At 31.4% G+C, this 23,814-nt stretch overlaps 1 pseudogene; it reads left to right on the top strand.

The window, feature by feature from the left end:
- Window positions 1-12,097: 12,097 nt before the first annotated feature.
- On the top strand, window positions 12,098-13,361 carry LOC132748943 (uncharacterized; annotated as a pseudogene).
- The last annotated feature ends 10,453 nt before the right edge of the window (window positions 13,362-23,814 follow it).

The raw sequence follows: 23,814 nt of genomic DNA, 5'->3' as shown, positions 1-23,814 counted from the left end.
TTATTCCAGCAAATGGCTAGCTGATAATGCTGACTTATTTTGTTTTAGACAGGGAATCAAATTCTAGATCATCAGTATGTCATGATTGTTATATCTGGTAAATATTGTATGAGAGAATTAGTGGCTTTAAAGATCAGCCTAATTTTATTGTGAGGTTTTAGTAAAAAATCATTAAAGAGCATATTTCCTCAAGTTTTTTCCCTGTATTTTCATGTAAAAAATATATATTTGTTTTGTACTTCTAGTAAATTACATATCACAACACTTAATCGTTTTGTCTTGTTTTGGTTAAGATTTAATGTAAATATCTCTCATCATTTTGAAAATATTTGATAGTGCCACAGATCTGTCAACTTAAACATTGATGTGCAACTTTTCCAACAATTTTGATAGATAAAAATCTCTATTATATCTGATACTGTAATCAAAAGTTTGATATCATACAAGGAAGATTATATTTATACATTAATCATCACAAGAATAACAGTCATACCATTGTCTGAGTAATAAGGAGGGAATACGAGGTCTGTTCAGAAAGTAATAGGACTAAGAGTCTTGCATCTTCATATTCCATTCAATTCAAAATATATTTTTATTTGGCAGCGATCGTAACATGTTTTCTACAATTTAAGCAGAAGTTTATTAAATTAGTGTGCTAAATGCGTGTTCCGTGCGATATTAAAAGCCATGGTAACACGCACCAGGCGCAACAAAAAAAGTTATAATTCTAATTTATTCATTTTTTTCCATATATTACACAAACACGTTTATTATATTTATGTGACACGATGTGCAAATTTAACATCATTCAGACATGAAATGGCTAAATTATCAAGTTTTGAACAGCAATTGTCATAGCCTTAAATGTAGAAATATGACGTTTGTAAAAAAAAAACAGGATTTTTGTGGGAGCGTTAGATTTTGCAAACATATTGGTGGTGCTCTCTCAGATACATACAAAATGATTAAATTATCAGAGGTCAATATATCGGCTACCACAACACTCATAACAGGGAAGTAACCAAATATTTTCCTGATTATCATATTGTTATTTAACATGACAAACTTGTTATAAATTTTAATCAAACTTATTCGCTTAGTCATACAAAATTAAGTAATAAATTTCCTGGTATCCTTATTTTTTGAAATAATTTTTTTTATGATCATAGATCATTTTCTTCCCTTTATGCATTGTATTTAATAACCTTTGAACGAGGAAATATTTAATGTTTAATTATGTATGCCAATAACTGATTGTTATTTTCAATCTGCATAGGCTGTGTATTATACACGTAGATGTATAACAATTTAATATAATGTTTCTTTTTTTTCTTCCGTATTTGTTTTGTGTTCGTTTAGTTATACTTTTTCATATTGTTCTGTTTGTAAGTTCGATGCTTCCTTTTTTCTTGACTGTTATTCTATATATGATTGTGCTGTTACTTGTAGTCCATGGTCGCATGTTCAAAATCTATGCTTAGTTTTATTACCTAATGGGTAACAAATTTAGCTTCATACAGATCGAGCATTGGACTTTTTAACTGTAGAATTCAAAAGCTTCAGAAGAATGAATTATTTTTATCTCAATTATTCCCTTATATTTCGACTGAAAATTTCTTTGCTTTACTTATTACTCTCAAGTTATATTTCAGTATGTTTTTACGGAAAATTTTAACTTGCGTCTTAAATCTAGAATTTGTATTTTTTTAAATGATATTATTGATAAATTCAGGAGACGTTGAAATGAATCCGGGTCCTCTAGTTCAAACTTCTGATGAATTAAGCATATCAATTCTACATCTTAACATTAGGTCTATTAGAAACAAACTTGATTTTATAAAAGAAAACTTGTTAGACTACGATATTCTTTGTTTTACTGAAACACACTTTACAGACAGTATAGGAATCAATGTGTTATTACTAATGAGTTCACACACCTGTGTTTATCGTAGAGATGTAACTGCTCACTCTAGTGAAATTTTGATTTATGTATTTGAAAATTTACTTACATGTAGAAAAGTAGAGTATGAAATGCATTCTGTGGACGCAATATGTTTAGAAATTAAGTTTCGTGCAATTTCCTTTTTACTTTGTTGTGTATATAGAGCTCCCAGTAAACCCGTAGCTTTCTGAAATGATTTTGGAAATAATGATTGACAATGCTTTAGATAAAATATGAAAAACATAGCAATTGTAGGTGACATAAATGAGAACCAACTAATAGGACAATACCATTTTACACAAATCATGATTTTATACAATTTTTACAAATGTTGTTTCGACACCAACTAGAAGTAACAAATTCAACATCTACACTTATAGACCCTATACTCATATCTGATGGTTTAAATATGTTTACATAGTGACGTGTTACCAGTTCCTTCTAACATTAGCGACCATAAAGCAACAGATATATTTTTTAAAAATCTCCTTTAAAGATGTCATAAAACAATAAAAAGAAAAGTTTGGTTATACAATAAAGCTGATTTTAATAGTTTGAATAACTGTATATGAAATACAAATTGGGGAATTTTATTAATAATATGAATATTAACGGTAGCACACTTGTGCTGTTCTATTTACAGAAAAGTTGATCGAAATTGTCTGAGAAATTTATTCCACATAAAGAAGTAACAATTCGGGTCGTATGATAATCCATGGTACGACTCTAAAAAATTAGATTATATTCAAGAAAAAGGGATAGACAAAAATCAATAGCAATTTCTACAAAAAATACTAACCATTGGCCAATGTAGTAAACATTTAAGGAACAAAGTAAACAATCTAAAGAAAAATGCCAAAGAAAAGTTTTATTCTAATTTAGAAAAACGCTTTAATAGAAATTAAATGCAAATAATCCTAAAACAATATTGGAAGTTAATACGCCAGTTCATAAAAACAGAAAGATGTCAGAAACTATTCCGCCTTTGAAGACTACAAATAACGATGGAACAGAATCATTATATTTCTCAGACTTAGAGAAGGCCAGTGCTTAAACCAATATTTGCGTCCATTTCTCATTTAAACGATACGGATAAGACCCTTCCCACTTTAGATTGATTACACACATTCTATTATTTCTGAAATAGCTATAACCGAAAATGAAATAATTGATATTATAAGGAATTTAGATATTAATAAGGCAGTCGGTGAAAGATCTTATTAGTGCATAAATTGCTCAAAAATATATGTAGTACTGTGGAAACCCCTATGTTTATTAACTAAATAGGTCACTAGCAGAGTGCATATTTCCTTCCATACAGAAATCCGCGATTGTAATGCCTTCTTTTTAAGAAAGGTGATACAAATTTAACTTCAAATGATCGCCCGATTTCATTATTAAGTTGTATAGAGAATTGTTTATAAACATATATACAATCATTTAATAGCCATTAATTTGATTTCATTCGAAATTAGTCAGGGTTCCTTCAAGGTCATTTTCAACGAAAGTTTTTTCAATTAATATTAGATATATACCACCAAATAGTTAAATCTTTAGATGATAGAACATTTACTTGTGTAGTGTTTTGTGACATATCTAAAGCATTGACAGAGTATGGCACAAGGGTTTACTTATGAAACTTCAGAAAAATGGTATCAAGGGCAACTTGTTGAAATGGATAGAAAGTATCTAATTAATAGAAGTCAAAAGGTCTTTGTAGGGTCTTCTTTATCACAACCACTGACTGTAAACGCAGGGGTCCCCCAAGGCTCGGTGCTTGGGCCACTATTCTTCCTTGTTTACGTTAATGATATTGTAGAAAATTTGCTATGTATAACTCGTTTATTTGCAGACGACACCTCTTTGACTTGTACAACATCATCAATATTCGATCTAGAAGGAATTATTAATCATGATTTAGCTTTGATAAAAATGGCTTGTAGATTTAATCCTAATAAAACAAAGGCGATTGTGTTTACTTTACAATCCAACGTTAACAAACCAAAATTACAATTTGATGGCATACCAGTAAAATTTGTTGAAAGTCATAAACATTTAGGCTTAACTTTTAGTTCTAATGGAAAATGGCACGATCATATTAAAAGTATAACATTATCGGCTTCTAAATTACTAGGTACAATGAGAAAACTGAAATATTCTCTTAATAGGGAAACCCTAAACCAAATTAATATTTCATTTCTTAGACCTCTTTTAGAATATGCTTCTGTTGTCTGGGATGGGTGTACAAATTATGAAAAAGATACGTTAGATAAAATACAGCATGAGGCAGCCAGAATCGTAAGCGGTCTAACCCGTTCAGTTTCTCTCCAAAATTTATATAAAAAAATTAATTGGCTCTCACTATCTGATAAAAGAACGTACTAAAAATTATTTTAACATATAGAATTCATAATGGAGACGTTCCTGATTATTTAAGTAATATTTATTCAGAAAGAGTTCATAATACAACACCATACAATCTTAGAAACTTAGAAGACTTTGCAACTTTAAACAGACGAACTCATATATTTTCTTCTTCTTGTGTGCCTTCGTCCGTAATGCTATGGAACAACTTGCAACCTGAAACACGATCTGTAGAAACTCTGTCACATTTTAAATCTCTATTAAAGAAATCAACCTTTCGATCTACAGACACTCCAAAATGGTACCTTACAGGTGAAAGGAAACTCTTAGTTTTACACTGCAGACTGAGAAATGCATGCAGTAACTTAAATTTCCACTTATTCTGCAATCATTTGTCACAGGATGCGAATTGTTCATGCGGTTATGAGATAGAAGATGTTAACCATTTTTTGTTTACTTGTCCGAAATATCGAAATGAGAGAATTGATCTTTTTAACGAATTAAGGCAATTTCACCCTTTAAATGTCCAATTACTTTTAGTTGGTAACAAAGTGTTGTCTTTAGAAAATAATAATAAAATATTTTTGACTGTTCAGCATTTCATAAAAGTAAGCAAACGCTTTTGATTTTGAAATCAAACCAGCACAATCCCAACGAATATTAATGTATTTTTCATTTTTGCAAAACAACAGACAAGATTCTTTCCTTTCTTCTTCTTTTTTCCTTTTATATTTCATTTTCTCAAAATCTATTTGCACATTCTGTTTGGTTTGGTTATATTTGGCAAATGTACATGTTTTCTTATTCATTGTAACGCAAATATATAAAAATCAGTTAACATCGTTAAATACTATTTAAGCTAGAGAACATGTACACCCAATCATTTTTATTGTTCTTTCTTACCTAAAATCATTTTTAAAGCCAAGTACTATATATGTGTGAGTTTTGTTACTTCTATCTAACTGATAGTCTTTCTTGTAAAATATGTTATTGTAATTTGTTGCATCAGGGAAGACCCGTTGCTAATGTTGAGAGAACTTGTGGGTCAACCCTTTTGCCAAATATGTCATGTTATTATATTGTAACTGTCTACATGTATGTATATGTCTTATTTTTGGCAATAAAATATGTTTAAATCAAATAACAATTTAAAATGTGAACATTGTTTATTTGAGACATATTTTTCCATGGAAACCTGTTCATTGTTTGATGGTGTTATTACTAATTTATTGTTATCTTGTAGGAGAGTTGAATTCATCATAACGTTTATTAGATCATATTAAACTCATGATCTAAAATGTTTCATTTATCAAAAAATAAAGCCACATTGTATTCATATTTTTAAAGAAAACCTTTGGATTATGTGATATTTCATTTAGCATAGACAGGCATTTTTGTCTATATTTTAAGTATATTAAGCTATATATCCGCTGCCTTTAGTTTATAAAACAATTGTTGGCATTTTGCATTTCTAAAGAAAATACCTGTAAGAAAGAAACCAAAAAACATAAGTGTATTTAATTAGAGCGAATAGCACATCGAAATCATTGCTTAATGGTAAAAACTGTACTTAAAATTGCAGAATAATATTTTGTTCCATAACATTTCATTCTATTAACACTTTATTCTGTTGACATACAATCACAATGTCTGTTAAATAACAAAGGCATTCTATCGGCCATAGAATTTATACCGAGACAAAATAATTTTGCCTATTATAGATTTCATAAAAAGATTATAAGATTTAGATAGTTGTGTTGTTGATATAAAGCATTCAAAAAATTTTGAAGTAGAATATTAATCTACAATATAAAACAATGGTCAAGTTGATATATTTGACGTAGCATTTGATGGGAATCAGTTTATTGAAATAGACTGGGTTTTTTATTTGATTTGTATGTTTGACTTATTTTCATGTGTTTTTTTTTCCACATGATAAGCTAACTTAATTCACATGATTCCATGCTGTAATAATTTCACGTTTTTTTTATCACATGATAAGCTCACTTAGTTCACATGTTTCTGTGCTGTATTATTAAATGTTGTAACATTTATTATTGTGATATATGCAACAACATATACTTTTAATGTATAAACTGGTATTTTAATTGGGAATTAAATTATTAAAAAAGTTAAAAAGTGAAGAATAAAACAAAAAAAACATCTTAATCATCAAATTTCACTAGATCCTTATGCTATCTGAAACAAACCTCTATTCATCGGATGATAAAGTGCTACCGGAAGTTTGTTTAATATCATATTGTATCTGTATAAAGTACAATCCCGTGTTGTAATGCCATGTACTTTGGGAGAAAATAATAGAGATCTGTTCTATTCTGTAGTAAAACATGTATACATTCAGATAAACAAACAAACTCTTAAATGAACAGATCCACTCAACCAGTGCAAAGTGCACACGAGTGATTTTCGCAATAATTACATATTTAAAGCTAAATTTATTTGTTAAAGTACATATAGAAAAGAATGATCATAGAGTAGGGAATCAATAATTCATTTAGGGAAATAAATATATTCTTTAATATCTTTCATCGGAAATCCGCGGAAGAGTGCATGTATATATGGCGATATAAAAGTAAAACGCGCAACAAAATTTCATTTCTGTAGATATTCGTATTGTGATTTCACTGAATGACAGGGGACAACGTTGAATTTTAGGCAAACAAAGTAATTTTTTAATATGTCAGACTGGTTCAAGACGTATAATTACATGTATTTTTAGGGGAAAATGGCCAGAACAGGCAAAAAAGAAGAATTTCACATTAACTTCACAACAACTTAAGAATTAAGTATGAGGTTATTTTTATAAGATTTTCTTGGTTAAAATAGATCATAATATAAGAAATTATACCTACAAGATAGGCAATACACGAAATCATAGCTTAAGTTGGGAAATCGAGATTAATTAATTGATAATAAATAAATAAATAGAAATAAATAAATAGAAATAAATAAATAAATAGATAAATAAATAGAAAGAAATAAATAAATATATTATATATTTTATATATTAGTATGTTTTCATTTATTACTTTCCGTGCACGACAATATTTATCTGCGCGTTTTCATAGACGTAAATAATTTTAAAGCCATTATACTTGAAATTTTGCATAAGAATAAACAAAACATGGCATTGATTATGTTAATATCTTTAACTTACTAAATAACATTGCAACGTGGATTCATTGTGGTAAAAATATCGTCTGCTAGCATTATTCCTTAAATATATCAATAATCATTAAAGTCGCTAACAATTCGTCTGCTAATTACCGATAACAAACGGGTATCGCTGAGATCTTGTGTTTTGGCATAGCAAGAGTTCTGAAAATATCTCATATTGTAGGGAAATATATACAATGCATTCAAAGTTATTTCTTCTTCATTTGTCCGTATTAGTTTCTACACATATATGACTGATACTATAATCCATTTTTGTCATCAAGTCCATGTTGAGTTTAACCTACTGACCTCAAAAACAATAGGGGTCATCTTCTGACCAAGGTTAATGTCCCTATCAAGTGACTCACACCAAGGCTTTTTTCTTCCAAAGTTATTTATGAGACAAGGAAGATGTGATGTTTCATCTGTGTATTGCTAGGCAAGCTGATAGGTGAGCAAAAAAGAAATCATTTTTTGAAACACCCGTTAAATGGACTGCAGTATAGAATATTGAAACAGTAATATTGAGTCTTAAGTGATGCTATTTAATAAAAAACATCACCTGGCTTGAACTCTATACAAAGTCAATTAATTGAATCATCCTACAAGACTTAATTACCAAATTATAGTACATCCTTTTGTATAGCTTGCCATGTTACAGATCTATGTACTGTACTTTGATGCATTAATACATATATTCTGGTGTGTTGTATTCATCTTTACACATTAATTTTCAAATGCATTACTTTATCGTTTATTAATAAAAATGAAATCTATAATCAAAACAATTCAAATGTACTGTAATAGTTTCATTATTCATTAATTGTTACATATAGTCTTCATATACAACCTTTCCAAGAAATTCAAGTTTTTTTCCCATAATCAGGCTTAACTTTAGATGAACCATTCACGATATTGAGCTAAATCATTTTTTTTTTTTTTGGCTAATGTGACGTACTTCTAATTTTCAACCAAGGTCATCAATGTTCAAACTCGAGCAAAACCTGTCACACATATTCTTACGATGTTGTGTGACAATTGGGGCAAATGTGTGACCAGTACTGTGTTAACAAACTAAATGACCAGTAGAGTGTTAACAACTAAATGTCATCGTCGGATACACATGGTTGATTAACATTAACTGATTAATGTAAATGCACGGGGCCTCCGTGGCCGAGTGGTTAAGGTCGCTGACTTGAGATCACAGGTCCCCCACCGCTGTAGGTTCGATCTTTACTCAGGTCGAAATCTTTCATGAGAGGAAGCCATCCAGCTGGCTTACGGAAGGTCGGTGGTTCTACCCAGGTGCCCACTCGTGCCTGAAATAATGCCCGGAGGGGCACCCACCTGGGGTCTTCCTCCACCAATTAAAGCTAGAAAAAATATCGGCGGGGCGCTCTAGGGTGTTATTGGGCTTTTCGGCGGCGACCTTAAATAAACGCATTAACAAATGTACATAGTTCGGCCGTGGGTATCCGACGATGCAAAATGTGGACAGACCACAGTTGACATAAGATGAATGACCGACATCCAACAATTTTTAAAGCTCACTCTGAGCCAACCTATAAGTTACACCGCTGAAATAAATAATAAGATAATAAAAATAAATACTGCATAATGATTAATGATGATGTGTAGCCATTATATCATAATATATAATATATATAATAATAAATTGTTGCTTTTCTATATATGTTCTTTACTCTATTGAAACTGCGCACATTCATATAGCATATTAATATAAAACGACTGCTAGATTATTTTTTACTATAAAAAGTTTAATAATTTAAACGATTGAAAAGTCTAATTTATTGGTATTGTTATTTTTATTCATATACCTTTCTTTTCGCGCGTCCAATGTGGTTTTCGGCTTTCCCATGTTTTTAACGCTGTTTTTAACGCTGACTGTAACAAAGCCGAAAAACACAAGTTTGTTTTTCATACTGTATTTATTACAAAAAATAACTGACATTTTACAAAGTTATTCATTTAAACGGTTGAAAAAATGTATTTAGCAGCACTTTTTTAAATATATCCATTTTATCGCAAGTAAAATGTGTTTGTTTGTTTGTTGTTAATTTTATAGTTCTTATTTTGAATGTGTCCATTTCATCGCCCGTAAAATGTGTTTTTTGGCTTTTCCATGTTTTTGACGCTAGACTGTTACATAGCCGAAAAACACTTTCATACTGTATATATAAAAATAATTTCACTGACATTTTCCATTGGTAACAAAAAAGTAATAGTTATTCATTCAAAAGGTTGAAAAAAAATTAATATCGGCTTTTGTTTTGACTACGACTATTTTATCGCCCGTAAAAAATGTGTTTTTCGGCATTTCCATGTTTTTGACGCTAGATTGTTACGTTGCCGAAAAACACTTTCATATCGCATAAAATACACAATAGAATCATTCTCTAATTTATTTAAACCATTAACCGGTTTAAACTCCCCAATAGTCATTATTATGCTGCTGACCGTTCCAAGGCGGCGCCCCTCGGTGTTCCTCAGATGTATGTCTATGTTGTTTTATACTGATTTGGTGACACTTTTGCTCGTGTCTCTTGTTGTTTCTCGTCTACGGTAAGTATCTTCCCTTGTCCCTAGTTTTTATTTATTTTATTCCCCCCCCCCCCTTCCCCGTGTCTCATGTCCCCTTCCCCTGTGCCTTTTGACATAATGGGCCTTATATTAAATCATTTATTTGTTTTGTTTTAGTTCCTTATAAGTTACTAATTATGTATTCTGATGTAGTGGTTTGCCTGCCCGTACTCTGCCTTGTGCCCTGTCCTGTTTTTGTTTGGAGTCCTCCTGGGCTCCTTGCCGCTGACGCTTGTTGCTGGGTCGGATGGGGGCTGCGTTCATTGAATGCCGCCTTTCCTTGTCGATCTTGTTTATCATATTTTAATCATTTAAAGGGTAGAAAAAAGTAGATAATACTAATTTTGTTGGAATTATACCAATTGTATCGCCGTAAAAAGTGTTTTTCGGCTTATCTATGTTTTTGAACTTACCCGTTGAGTTTCCAAAAACATTTTTACGGTGTGTTCTTTTCGATATAATGCTGACAATTGATACATTTATTGATCGAAAGTGTGAAAAACAATTACTCTAGTGATCAAAATGGAAATTAGCATTTTTTTTGCCCGTGGCATGTCTTTTTCGGCTTTTCTATGTGCGACGCAGGCTCAGCGAACACTTTCATCAGCGTGTTTTATGATATATTATCGATTTTAAACTGATATTATTGAACCCATTAAATCAAATAACCATCAAAAATTGTTTATATTACAGCCTTAATATTTATTTGTATTTTAAGAGTTTTTTGGTATTTTGTTTGGTGTTCTTCGGTTTTTTTTTGGTGTTTTTCGGCCACAGATGCCTATATTTAGCTCCATGCTCTGGCTTAATCGCCAATATCCCAAGTTTGACGAATTGTAATGGGTCGATTGGTCGGGTGGCCGAATCTTTAACTTTACCCGTACTGAATCAGGCAATATACGCTGAATTTCGAAACATATTTCTTTTCAAAAATCTAAGGCAAACAAAAGTGAAAGGAAAATCATGTGTAAAAAAGGTATTCAAAAGAATAGCTTAGGAAATTTCTATTTTTCGAAGCCACGATAATTGCCAGGATTTAAAAAAAAAAAAAAACATTTTCCAGTATACGCAGATATTTACTTTATTTTAGGGACGAATGTATACCAGTATTTCAAGAATCAGAAATTTATGCTGAAACAACTCTGTCCGTTCATAAATTTTAGAAAAGTCGGACAATTCAGACAAAATCGGTGTATTTCATAATATTCGATAATCAAGTTTGACTTTATTTGTTAAGATGCCTTTTTAAAACATATTCCATATTGTAGGGACACATGCATTCTTTAAGATAAATAAATGCGATTATAAATATATCTGTCAGTTCTTCTATGCTATAGCTCAGAAATACAGGGATCATTCGGACAATACAAGCAAATCGGTGTGTTTCATAATTTTTAATTATTATGTGTTGATTTATTCTTAAAAGTATCTTCATTAAACACAAATCCTATTGTAGGGAAACATATATACATTACGATAAATGAATGCATTCCTAGATATATCTGTCTTTCGTCTATGATAGTGTATAGAAATACATTGTTAAATAAAATAATAATAATATTATAATTTGTTGATGAATATAAATTGTTTTTTGCAGCCACATATGACATATTGGTAGAATATAAATATTATAAAAGAAGCTTCGCAAACAATTTATTATAAAAATGGAATAATAACAACAACAATAACATCAACAACAACAACAACAACAACATTAATAACATTAATAATTATAATAATAATGGGCGTATTCCATTCACATGTTCTGGCTTACTGTTCTGTGTTCCGGAATGCTCTTCTCAAATGTAAGAAAGGAATATTTCAGAACAAGCGTACTGTGCTAGAATTATGTTGCAATCAAAGGAATATTTCAGAACATGGACACTGTTCTAGAATTGTGTTCTGAATGGAGCAATTTCGGAACACTGCTCTAATCAGTATCAAAAATGGCTATTGCAAGAGCTGCAGTCCTTTCTGTGCTAATGGAGGAGATGATTTTATAGTGAAGAGGGGATGGAGATTGACACTGATGAGTCTGCAATGCTCATTCTAATTATGGCGGCAAAGTTGTAAGTTAAATATGATATTATAGATGATACATTTATTTGAGCAGCATTTAAAAACAATTTTAAATGCATGGTTCACAGTAGCCTTTGTGTAGAAGTATGTAAGTATACACTATATCATATGCATACATTTGCTGATTTTCTGTCATTCAAGGTAACTGATGATAGCATTAATGACACAGAAATATAATGGACGTTAGTGAATAAGTAGTTTACTTGGGATAAATCTTTAGTTTGTAAGTCATCCAATATGGCTACTTAATTATATGATGTATTTCAATTTATTTCCGTGTCCGCAGAGAGAGACAAAAAGTTGAAAGATATGTTGAGGGAACAATTCCAATGTACTACTTAGACGACTTTAAAAGATTTTTTAGAATGACTAGGACAACATTCGAAATAATTTGTGAAAATCTTGGTGAGTTTCAAGAGCTGCTACCCAGTTGGACAGGAGGAAGAGACCATATAAATATAGAAAAACAACTCTTAATTACACTGTGGTATATTGCAACACAAGACACTACACATAGCATTGCAGACAGGTTCAATGTTACAGAATCCTCAGTTGTCAGGTGCAGGGATAGAATATTTAGTGTGTTTCTAACTCATCTGAAGCAGCAATTTATTATTTGGCCTAGCAACAATATCAGGCAAGAGGTTATCGATGCATTTCGTCACAAAGCTAATTTTCCTGATGTATTGGGAGCAATCGATGGAACCCACATTAAGATAAGAGCACCAAAAGAACACACAGATGTGTATATAACTCGGAAAGGATATCATTCAATAGTACTGCAAGGAGTCTGTAGAGAAGATCTTCGTTTTACCCATGTGTTAGCCGGCTGGCCTGGAAGTTGTCATGATGCAAGGGTCCTGAGAAACAGTGATTTATGGGAGAACGGGTTTAATTTGTGCGGCAATGGTCATCTATTAGGAGATGATGCATATCCTTTACGAACTTGGTTAATCATCACCCCATATCGAGATAATGGGCATCAGTGGAACGAGCCTTTGGATTGCTCAAAGGTCGTTTCTGTAGACATCAGTATATCAATACTAGAGAATTAAAGACAGCTGTAGATACAACAGTGGTCTGTACTATTGTACATAACATTTGCATTATTAATGGAGATGAAATGCAAGACTACTTTGATGATGACCATAATGCTAATGTTCATGCACAGAACAATTCCGTAACAATAATCAAGTAAACAGTGAATATGCTGGCATCGCAAAGCGTGACGCACTTGCTGGAAAGTTGAATGTGATTGTTACAAATATTAGTGACTCATATTAATATTTGTCAGGGAAATAAAGAATGCATGTGTAAACTCTTTTTGTTCTTGATTAGCCTAACCTACTACACAGTCATGTATCATTTGTGCTCAAATTTTCCAAGGTTTAGAATTTTAACCCCGCCAACAACATTTTATCAAGTTTGAAAGCTTCAGACATGCATATGTATGGTCTTGTACTGGTACTGCCCAGGAACTTGGCTTTAAAGCAGCATGCCTTCAGATGAGCCAACATATTTCAATGAATTTAAACTTGAGAAAAATGTACTAGACATTAGGGAAAGTAGAAAGATTCAAGATTCAAGTAAAAATGTCATATTATAATTGACTAATTGCTAATACTTCATTATTTAAGACTATATTTCTACTGCGTTACTAACGCAGTAAGGGCATTTTTTTCATATTTTTACCTCTTTTTCTAATTTACTGTGTGTTGTAAGTGCCATCGATAATGTGTAAGCTGCTTCCTTTTGGTTACTATACAATACAATACTTTTAAATACTTTTCAAATTTTTCATTAAATAAGCATAAATCTGGAGGCTTTCTGCTTTTAAAAAGTGTCCCTAATGAAATATCATTGGAATCAAAAACTAAACTTAAGCAAAAAAGGCTGTTTTTCACATTTTTTAAAGAAAAGTAAATTCAGAATTTTTTAGCTAGAAGATGGACTAGAGAAATTCATGACAAATCAATTGCAGTTTTCTTTATTTTTATAAATTTATTCATAAACTATAAACAAATAAATTCAACAATGCATGAGTTAAATAAGAAGGCCATGAAGGCCCAATTCCTCTCAACTGAGTACCATTAAAACATATCAGCGTCTACATGTAAGAAAAAAATCTGGTTTCAAAAGATTACTTAGATTGGCCAGATCTTAAAATCAACAAAATTCACAAATTTTTTTCCATTGTTTGGCCTTGTGACCCAAGTTTAGACCTCACATTACGTATGTTCGAACTCGTCTGATATTTTATTAATACAATCAGAACTTTATGCTCAGGTGAGCTAAAAAATCATATACTTATATGAATTATTGTAACAAAAAACAAATTTGACTAGAACCAAAGGCTCATCTGATCACCAAAATGACAATCATTAAACAAAATGTTGAAAATTACTATACCTACTTGAACAAGATTACTAAAACTTTTATTAAGTTACAATTGTATCAGACAATAAGCTACTGAATTAATCATGTTTAATACACTTCAAGTGCAGACTTGTAAAATAAAGTAAAAAAGCAACAATAACAGCTATTGAAAGATGAAGACTTAAACCATTATTTTAAACTTGACCTCAAGTTAAGGGCACAACTAAATAAAACAATTTAGAGCAATGGGAAAGTATCTGCTAACCATACATTACACAGATGAAAATACTTTGTCGGTCATATATCCACTATTCAAGGCATGATACTGCTTGCAAAACTTACTAAAATGCTCACCAAGAGCTTTTTAGCTTTTCCAATTCTTCTTTGAAGGCAGTCATGTGCATATTTTACCTTTTGCTCTCAAATGTAAATATCCTCTGACAATTTACAAAACAAACAAAATGTGCCCCTTTAAATTACAAACATGAAATATATATGCATCACCTCTGCATAACAACTATAAAACTAAAACTAAAAAGACACAAACTGCTTCCCTAAAACAAGAGCTATCAGTGATCCCATGTGTTGCCCCATGACAGCAAATTTCATGCTGTAACTACTGAGTTGCAGGAAGCACAAAAAACATTAACAGGGCAAAACAAGTATTTTCTCTTCCAGAACCATCTCTGTCGAAAAACATTTAAATCAGAAAACATGACACATCTTCGAACTTTACCTAGAAATCATCAAAACAACTTTCCTGACAAATTTCCAGAATATTTGGATGAAAACTGCAGCCCCTAGAGTGTTAACAAGCTTTTTCTATTTTTAGCTCCTGTGACCTAGTTTTTGACCGGATATGACCCATCTTCGGACTTGACCTAGAAATCATCAAAACAACTTTCCTGACAAATTTCCAGAATATTTTGATGAAAACTGCAGCCCCTAGAGTGTAAACAAGCTTTTTTCTATTTTTAGCTCCTGTGACCTAGTTTTTGACCGAAGATGACCCATCTTCGAACTTGACCTAGAAATCATCAACGCAACGTTCCTGACAAATTTCCAGAATATTTGGATGAAAACTGCAGCCACTAGAGTGTTAACAAGCTTTTTCTATTTTTAGCTCTTGTGACCTAGTTTTCGACCGGAGATGACCCATCTTCGAACTTGACCTAGATATCATCAAAACAACCTTCCTGACAAATTTCCAGAATATTTGGATGACAACTGCAGCCTCTAGAGTGTTAACAAGCTTTTTCTATTTTTAGCTCCTGTGACCTAGTTTTTGACCGGAGATGACCCATCTTCGAACTTGTCCTAGATATATCATCAACACAACCTTCATGACTATTTTCCAGAATATTTGGATGAAAACTGTAGCCACTAGAGTGTTAACAAGCTTTTTCTATTTTTAGCTCCTGTGACCTAGTTTTTGACCGAAGATGACCCATCTTCGAACTTGACCCAGAAATCATCAAAACAAACTTCCTGACAAATTTCCAGAATATTTGAATTAATACTGCAGCCACTAGAGTGTTTAAAAGCTTTTTCTATTTTTAGCTCCTGTGACCTAGTTTTTGACCGGAGATGACCCATCTTCGAACTTGACCTAGATATCATCAAAACAACCTTCCTGACAAATTTCCAGAATATTTGGATGAAAACTGCAGCCACTAGAGTGTTAACAAGCTTTTTCTATTTTTAGCTCCTGTGACCTAGTTTTTGATCCAAGATAACCCATCTTCAAACTCGATCTGTATTTCATTGAGACAAACATTCTGACAAAGTTTGATGATGATCCAATCAAAACTGTGACTGCTAGACTGTTAACAACCCAGAGTGTTAACAAGCTTTTTCTATTTTTAGCTCCTGTGACCTAGTTTTTTATTCCGAGATAACCCATCTTCAAACTCGATCTGTATTTCATTGAGACAAACATTCTGACAAAGTTTGATGATGATCCAATCAAAACTGTGACTGCTGGACTGTTAACAACCAAGAGTGTTAACAAGCTTTTTCTATTTTAGCTCCTGTGACCTAGTTTTCGACCGGAGATGACCCATCTTCGAACTTGACCTAGAAATCATCAAAACAACCTTCCTGACAAATTTCCAGAATATTTGAATTAATACTGCAGCCACTAGAGTGTTTAAAAGCTTTTTCTATTTTTAGTTCCTGTGACCTAGTTTTTGACCGGTGATGACCCATCTTCGAACTTGACCTAGATATCATCAAAACAACCTTTCTGACAAATTTCCAGAATATTTGGATGAAAACTGCAGCCACTAGAGTGTTAACAAACTTTTTCTATTTTTAGCTCTTGTGACCTAGTTTTTGATCCGAGATAACCCATCTTCAAACTCGATCTGTATTTCATTAGACAAACATTCTGACAAAGTTTGATGGTGACCCAATCAAAACTGTGACTGCTAGACTGTTAACAACCAAGAGTGTTAACAAGCTTTTTCTATTTTTAGCTCCTGTGACCTAGTTTTTGACCGGAGATGACCCATCTTCGAACTTGACCTAGAAATCATCAAAACAACCTTCCTGACAAATTTCCAGAATATTTGGATGAAAACTGCAGCCCCTAGAGTGTTAACAAGCGTTTTCTATTTTTAGCTCCTTGGACCTAGTTTTTGACCTGAGATGACCCATCTTCGAACTTGACCCAGATATCATCAAAACAACCTTCCTGACAAATTTCCAGAATATTTGAATCAATACTGCAGCCACTAGAGTGTTTAAAAGCTTTTTCTATTTTTAGCTTCTGTGACTTAGTTTTTGACCGGAGATGACCCATCTTTGAACTTGACCTAGTAATAATCAAAACAACCTTCCTGACAAATTTCCAGAATTTTTGGATGAAAACTGCAGCCACTAGAGTGTTAACAAGCTTTTTCTATTTTTAGCTCCTGTGACCTAGTTTTCGACCGGAGATGACCCATCTTCGAACTTGTCCTAGATATCATCAAAACAACATTCCTGACAAATTTCCAGAATATTTGGATGAAAACTGCAGCCTCTAGAGTGTTAACAAGCTTTTTCTATTTTTAGCTCCTGTGACCTAATTTTTGACCGGAGATGACCCATCTTCGAACTTGACCTAGATATCATCAAAACAACCTTCCTGACAAATTTCCAGAATATTTGGATGGAAACTGCAGCCACTAGAGTGTTAACAAGCTTTTTCTATTTTTAGCTCATGTGACCTAGGTTTTGACCGGATATGACCCACGGATTTGTTTATGTACGTATATAAATTGTGACTTCTTTCGATCCTACTGGAAAAGACATTTTATTTCACTGATATTAAACAGATTGAAGGAAATGCTATGGAGGCATATTAACTGTACACAAAATGACAGGAATTAGCATAAATGGAGAAAATGATAACACTCCGAATTTCTCCTGCGAATATTGTCTACCTTATTTTACATACAAAAATCCCCGACTGATTAACCTTGGCTATAAAAGTCCTGCAGTATGTGTTAAATGTTAATTTGTGTGTGGAAATCATAATTTAAGATTCATTTAATGCTAGACAATGTACATACTCAGTGGTATAAAAATTTATAAGTTAAATTAATGTTAATTGTGAAATGAAGTGTAGTAAGAAAAAATACAGAAGGATTACAATTTAAAAAAAAAGAAAAGATACATCATGTTTTATATCAGTATGAAAATGAAAAAAAAAATAAATGTTTGAAATATTTTCCTAAAATACAAATTAGTAACTGACAAAATGTAAAAATCCAAACTGCTGTAAAACAAGGGACACACGCGACTCTGTTGAGACCTAATATTTACGATATGTAATATAATCTGCCTGGAATAAAATATATGAGTCTATGTTTAGTTTCTTTGACACTAAAACAAAATCAAGTTTTGTCAAATCCATTAAAAAAGTACGTTATTATGTGTACATGTTATTTATTCTTCGAATTGATCGTACACACCCTTGTATGGCATAATGCTGCAATGAATACTTCAGAAAAAATATCATGTTAATTTGACAGCTTTTAAATAATGTTGAGCCTTGTTATATATATATAGCTGAAGTGAAAATGTTTGTGCATTTTGTTTATGAAAAGGCAAAGAAGAATTACGACATAATCCTCGAGGGACTAAAGAAATGCTATGATTTAATCTAACACAATCAAATTTTACAATTTATGTGTAGTTAATGAGACTCGAGAGTGTTCGTGATAAATGCATTTATTAGAAATTTAGACAATGTGTTCTGTTTATTATCAGGCAATACATTGGAATATATTATTAAATTTTGATAGCCAAAAGATATTCTGGGCTTACATTTTTCCTGCAAGATCATTCTATCAGAATGATAGTGCGAAATGTTTAAAACTATTTTTTATGATTTCTAAGCCACTTATTTATTTGTATTTAGTTTGCATATAGACAATATAGTTTTAAATGTATTCTTATATTATATTATATTTCACATTGTGAACACCAAATGTTCATATATCACGTGTGGCTGAACCACTCGTGAAATATACCTGCTGGAGCTCACTCGGTGCAATATATTCCAATCATTCACTGAACTAAACAAATATCCTCTATGACTTTAAAGTGACTTTATTCGTATTTAGTTTGCATATAGACAATATAGTTTTACATGTATACTTGCTGCAGAATCATTCTATCAATATGAAAGAGCTAAAATATCTAACAATAATAGTATGATATAGAGAATGTAGTTTTACATGCATTATTGCTGCAGGGTCATTCCATCAGAATAAAAGAGCGAAATGTTTCAACATATTTCAATGACTTCAAACCGGCTTATTTATTCGTATTTAGTTTGCACATAGAGAATGTAGTTTTACATGCATTATTGCTGCAGTATCATTTTGTCCGAAAATACATGAAATGTGCGTTTTAACAAACTATTTATATTTTAATTTTGAACATTGACAATTTAGCTTTAATAAATGTTTCATCCCCTATAAATTGAAAATAATTGATAAAATCCTGAATATATGATGGAAATTATTGAACTGAATTATTTGTCCAATAATAGATGTAGTTCTAATTCTATTTAACGGTCAGGTAATTATTAATCTAGCTGAAAGAGATTAAACTGTTTTGTTTATCTGAAGTATCTCTTTGACATAATTTAAACAGCGTAATTTATATGATAATATTTGATATCAAGCGCCCGGCTAGCTCAGTCGGTAGAGCATCAGACTTTTAAGGCTGTGAAGAACCTCTGATATCTGAGGGTCGTTAGGAGTTATTTCAGTAGTATTGATACAATAAAATACGATTGAAAGAGAAATGACATTTTAAAGCCTTTTAAGTATCAGTGATGAGCATGTATTTGAAATGGTAACTACGATAAATGGATGCGAAAAAGGTTTTTACAAATTCGGGGAAAATTCGAGTTCTTGAAATGAGTAATTCCTATGAATATTCCTATGTGACTTATGACATTACAGCATTGTAGGATAAATACTTGATAGTAATTAATAATTCGTTTTTTAGTTATTCAATTTCGTTATGATATTCATTTCATCCGCATTCAGATATAGTTCGGCTTCAGTGAAAGTTATATTTTATTATTTCACTTGTGGTTTATCAGATTATCATCATCTGATATATTAAGATAAAACACTGGAAAGCATGAAATACGATATATTCTCATTACGAAACAATAAACAAATGTGGCAAACGTTCTATCTGTCATTTAGTATAGAAAGATAATGTAGGTCTATTCAAAACCGCGTATATGATAAATTAGTCCGCAAGAGACAATAACTATGCAATGATTTTCTATTTGATTATTTATCTCACACTGTTTGTGTAGTTATTTCACCCCAGAGTATCTTACATAATCTATATTATCAGATAAATCGTACTTGAGTTCTGATAAGACGAGATTTGATCAAAGCAAGATTTCATATATGTCTTTGGATAACGTAAATTTTGTTGATCTGATCGAATGAGATTCGTTTAAAGCACGATGCTATTTTATAGTTTTGTAAAATTGGACATTTGTTGACCGTCCTGAATAAATTATACCTGACTGTACGACACATTCTAAATAATGAATATATCATACTCTAGTTATTCAAAGGGGAAATTATGTATCAATATATAAAAGAAGAAATTATGTATTGAGTACAAGTATTTATTGTATACCATGACACTCAAGGGTTTGTAACATTTTGTGAAAAAAGTTATTATTTTTATTATTATTAATAAGATATACAAAACAATAATAGCATCGTCCTCTCGATATTCATCAATTAATTATTTTTCACTAATAACTATTAATTAGTATTTCTAACTTTCGCGAAGATCGCGAATAATGATGCTATGTTTGTTTTATTGTAATATTACTCCGCAGATATTCTTATTGTTAAAGTTGCCCCGGTAAAATAATGTTTCTTAATACTCCAAAATTTACTATAAACGTATGCTCCGAATTATATATGCACAATTTCCAGGCAATTTCTTTTTTAATGATTTTCCTACATTTAAATATACAGGAAGTGTTATTTGGCGGGAATCAATTTTGCTATAAAAGATGTTACAAATTACTTTGGAGCAGAGTTCTGGTAAATACTGTTTAGTAATATATAATTTTCTATTTTGGATATTTACTAATGTTCGGATTTATTGTTAAAATAATTCATTGGAAAATGTCTGAATTTTGTCTTATGAAGTTCTGCTTGGAATTATTAAACAATTTTATCATCAATTATACTTGTTTAATCCTTAACACCCTCTCAGAAAATATTCAGTGTAAGGCTGAGTTTGAAGCCAACAAAAGAGATCAGGGCAAATAGAAATATTTTCCGCCACACTAACAGTAACATACTATTCCTTGTAACTCATACTTAATTATTTACCATTTTTCATGAATATCGAAAACACTTTTTGTTATACATTGTGTATTAGTAACAATAAAATTAAAGGTACAGTAATTGGTATGGTATTGAAAAGTAATTGTAAACCTGTTTGCAATGATACTAGTAGTAATTGTAAAAAGCAATATTTCCGAAATATCATTTCAGTCTTTTATTCAGCTCTCGTATTAATCGAATTTAAAGTTCTCTAGTCTTCAGTTTTGAAATAAGCACACATCTGAATAATAACTTATTGGGGCAATATGAGAGTGCCACATTTTGATAAACGATTATTTGTCTATTTTCATATGTCAGAGAAAATTTATCCCGCACTCCATATTTCGCAGAACTGGTTGTTAGACTTAAAAACATTTGTACAAAACATAAATCATTATTAACAGTCAACTGTAATTTCTCAAGGGGAATTATAAAGAGTTGGTTTCTTTATTTACTGATAATATATTAAATGACGGCTTCAAAAGAGATAAAAAGATAAAATCTCAATACAAAAATAAAACGATAAGAGTCGTTAATTGGAACGAATTTGAAAGGCAAATTAAGATAATGAATGCCAAAACATTTCACGACGATGAACAACGAATGATAGCATATTGTCTCATCACATACTTAACCAGTAACATATTATGTACTTGATAATAGATTCAAGTTATCAAGCTCCAGTTCTTTTGAAAGTCCGGGGAAAATAGATTTTTGTCCGATTTTTTTCTTTAAAAGCTACGAAATTACGTCTACAGTGTAGAAAATGAGAATCTATAAGGATACTGTTAGTTCAGCTAATAGAGAATACAATTAGCGGAATAAATTTTATAACAATTGTAAAACATGTTAACATTTTCTTACAGACTCTCATACGCAAATAATAAACGTTGCAGAATTATAGAAGAATTCAGATATATTTATGATAAAGTTGAAATACAAAGTTTAAATTATACACATAGTATAGTATTTTTTCTTAAACTGGATCGATCGATCAAAAACTGTTTATCCAAAAAGAAATTAGTACATTTATCCACGAATTACGATAACATTTGATTATTTATCATAACATTTTTGTCCGATTTATTACGCACCTGATTACCTGTTACGTTGTTTCATTCAAATCAACGTTGCTTTATTAATATCAAATCAATCAGTGTTGTGGGATTTTGTTTCAATTGACGATCACACACTGTGTCACAAACTCGCTGCATGATTTAATAAACGACGAAATGCTATTTGACCATAACCCCATCTTTAACATAATTCCTTTATTTTACATTCCGTTTTTGTATATAAAACAGGCAACCAGAATAAATGGTATATTTAAGGTGAAATAAGGTGATATGTTCAATATTTATATATTACCATCGACAGCCCGAAGACTTAGTTTCAACTGTGTCCTTATTCTTACTAGAATAATAAAAATATACAGTGCAATAAAATTTGATATTGTCATAAAGTATACACAAACTATACTTAATTGTTTATTTGACCATGAGTGTAAAAAAACTGATGTACTGTCAAACCTGTGTATTTAATGCAAAGTTATGTGTTAGAACAACATGTTTATCCTAAAACTACTAGATTGCATCAATGTTGTCCGTCCAATGCGTTAGTGAGCATTATTTATGCTTTATCCGACGAGACTTTGGCCAGAAATACAGCATCTATGAATGCCTCACATAACGAATACGTGCAAATCATTAGGCCCCTTGGTATACTTAAATATATTATTGCCTGGTCCTTTGGAAAATAAACACTCAAGGAAAGCTGAAAAGCGGAGCACCAAGCTTTCTAATGCCAGATTAAGACTTCACGCCTAATGCAGACGTCTTTAATCTTACTGTCATGATTACACCAGATTTGCCCCTTGCATTAGGCCATATGTTATTGATTTGCTTCTGTGAATTATAATATAATATTAGAAAGTGCTTACAAGGCAGATCCCCTTAAAAGCAATATAAAATGAATTTACAATCAGAGAAGAATTGCGAAGTTCCCTTATCTTACGTCACTCGAGAGATGCCAAGACATGACGGTTCTTTCTATTGATAAGCTTAATAGTTTATTGATGAAATTGTCCTCATCCAGTGTGCACAATCCCCTTCACACCTTTCAACGTATATCACTTTAATTAATTGAGAATTAATCTCGCTTCCAATATCTCACTTAATATTTGAAAAATAATCTTCTACAAGTATTTCCACATTTTTCACAAAAACTATGACCCTAATTGGACATAATAACATCAAAGCCTAAGAGTGATTATCACATATATCCTAATGCAAACACAATACAACACTAAGGATTTTCTTAATTTGAATTCTCCCCCGAGTAATCGGTTAGTGATCTCTCTCTCTCTTTTTTTCATAACGATAAGATATAATAAACTGGTTTAAG

The sequence above is a fragment of the Ruditapes philippinarum genome, unplaced genomic scaffold (genome assembly GCF_026571515.1).
Source record: "Ruditapes philippinarum isolate M1 unplaced genomic scaffold, ASM2657151v2 ctg1772_1_1_1_1, whole genome shotgun sequence".
Taxonomy (NCBI): Eukaryota; Metazoa; Mollusca; class Bivalvia; order Venerida; family Veneridae; genus Ruditapes; species Ruditapes philippinarum.
This window is presented reverse-complemented; position numbering and strand designations above follow the sequence as displayed.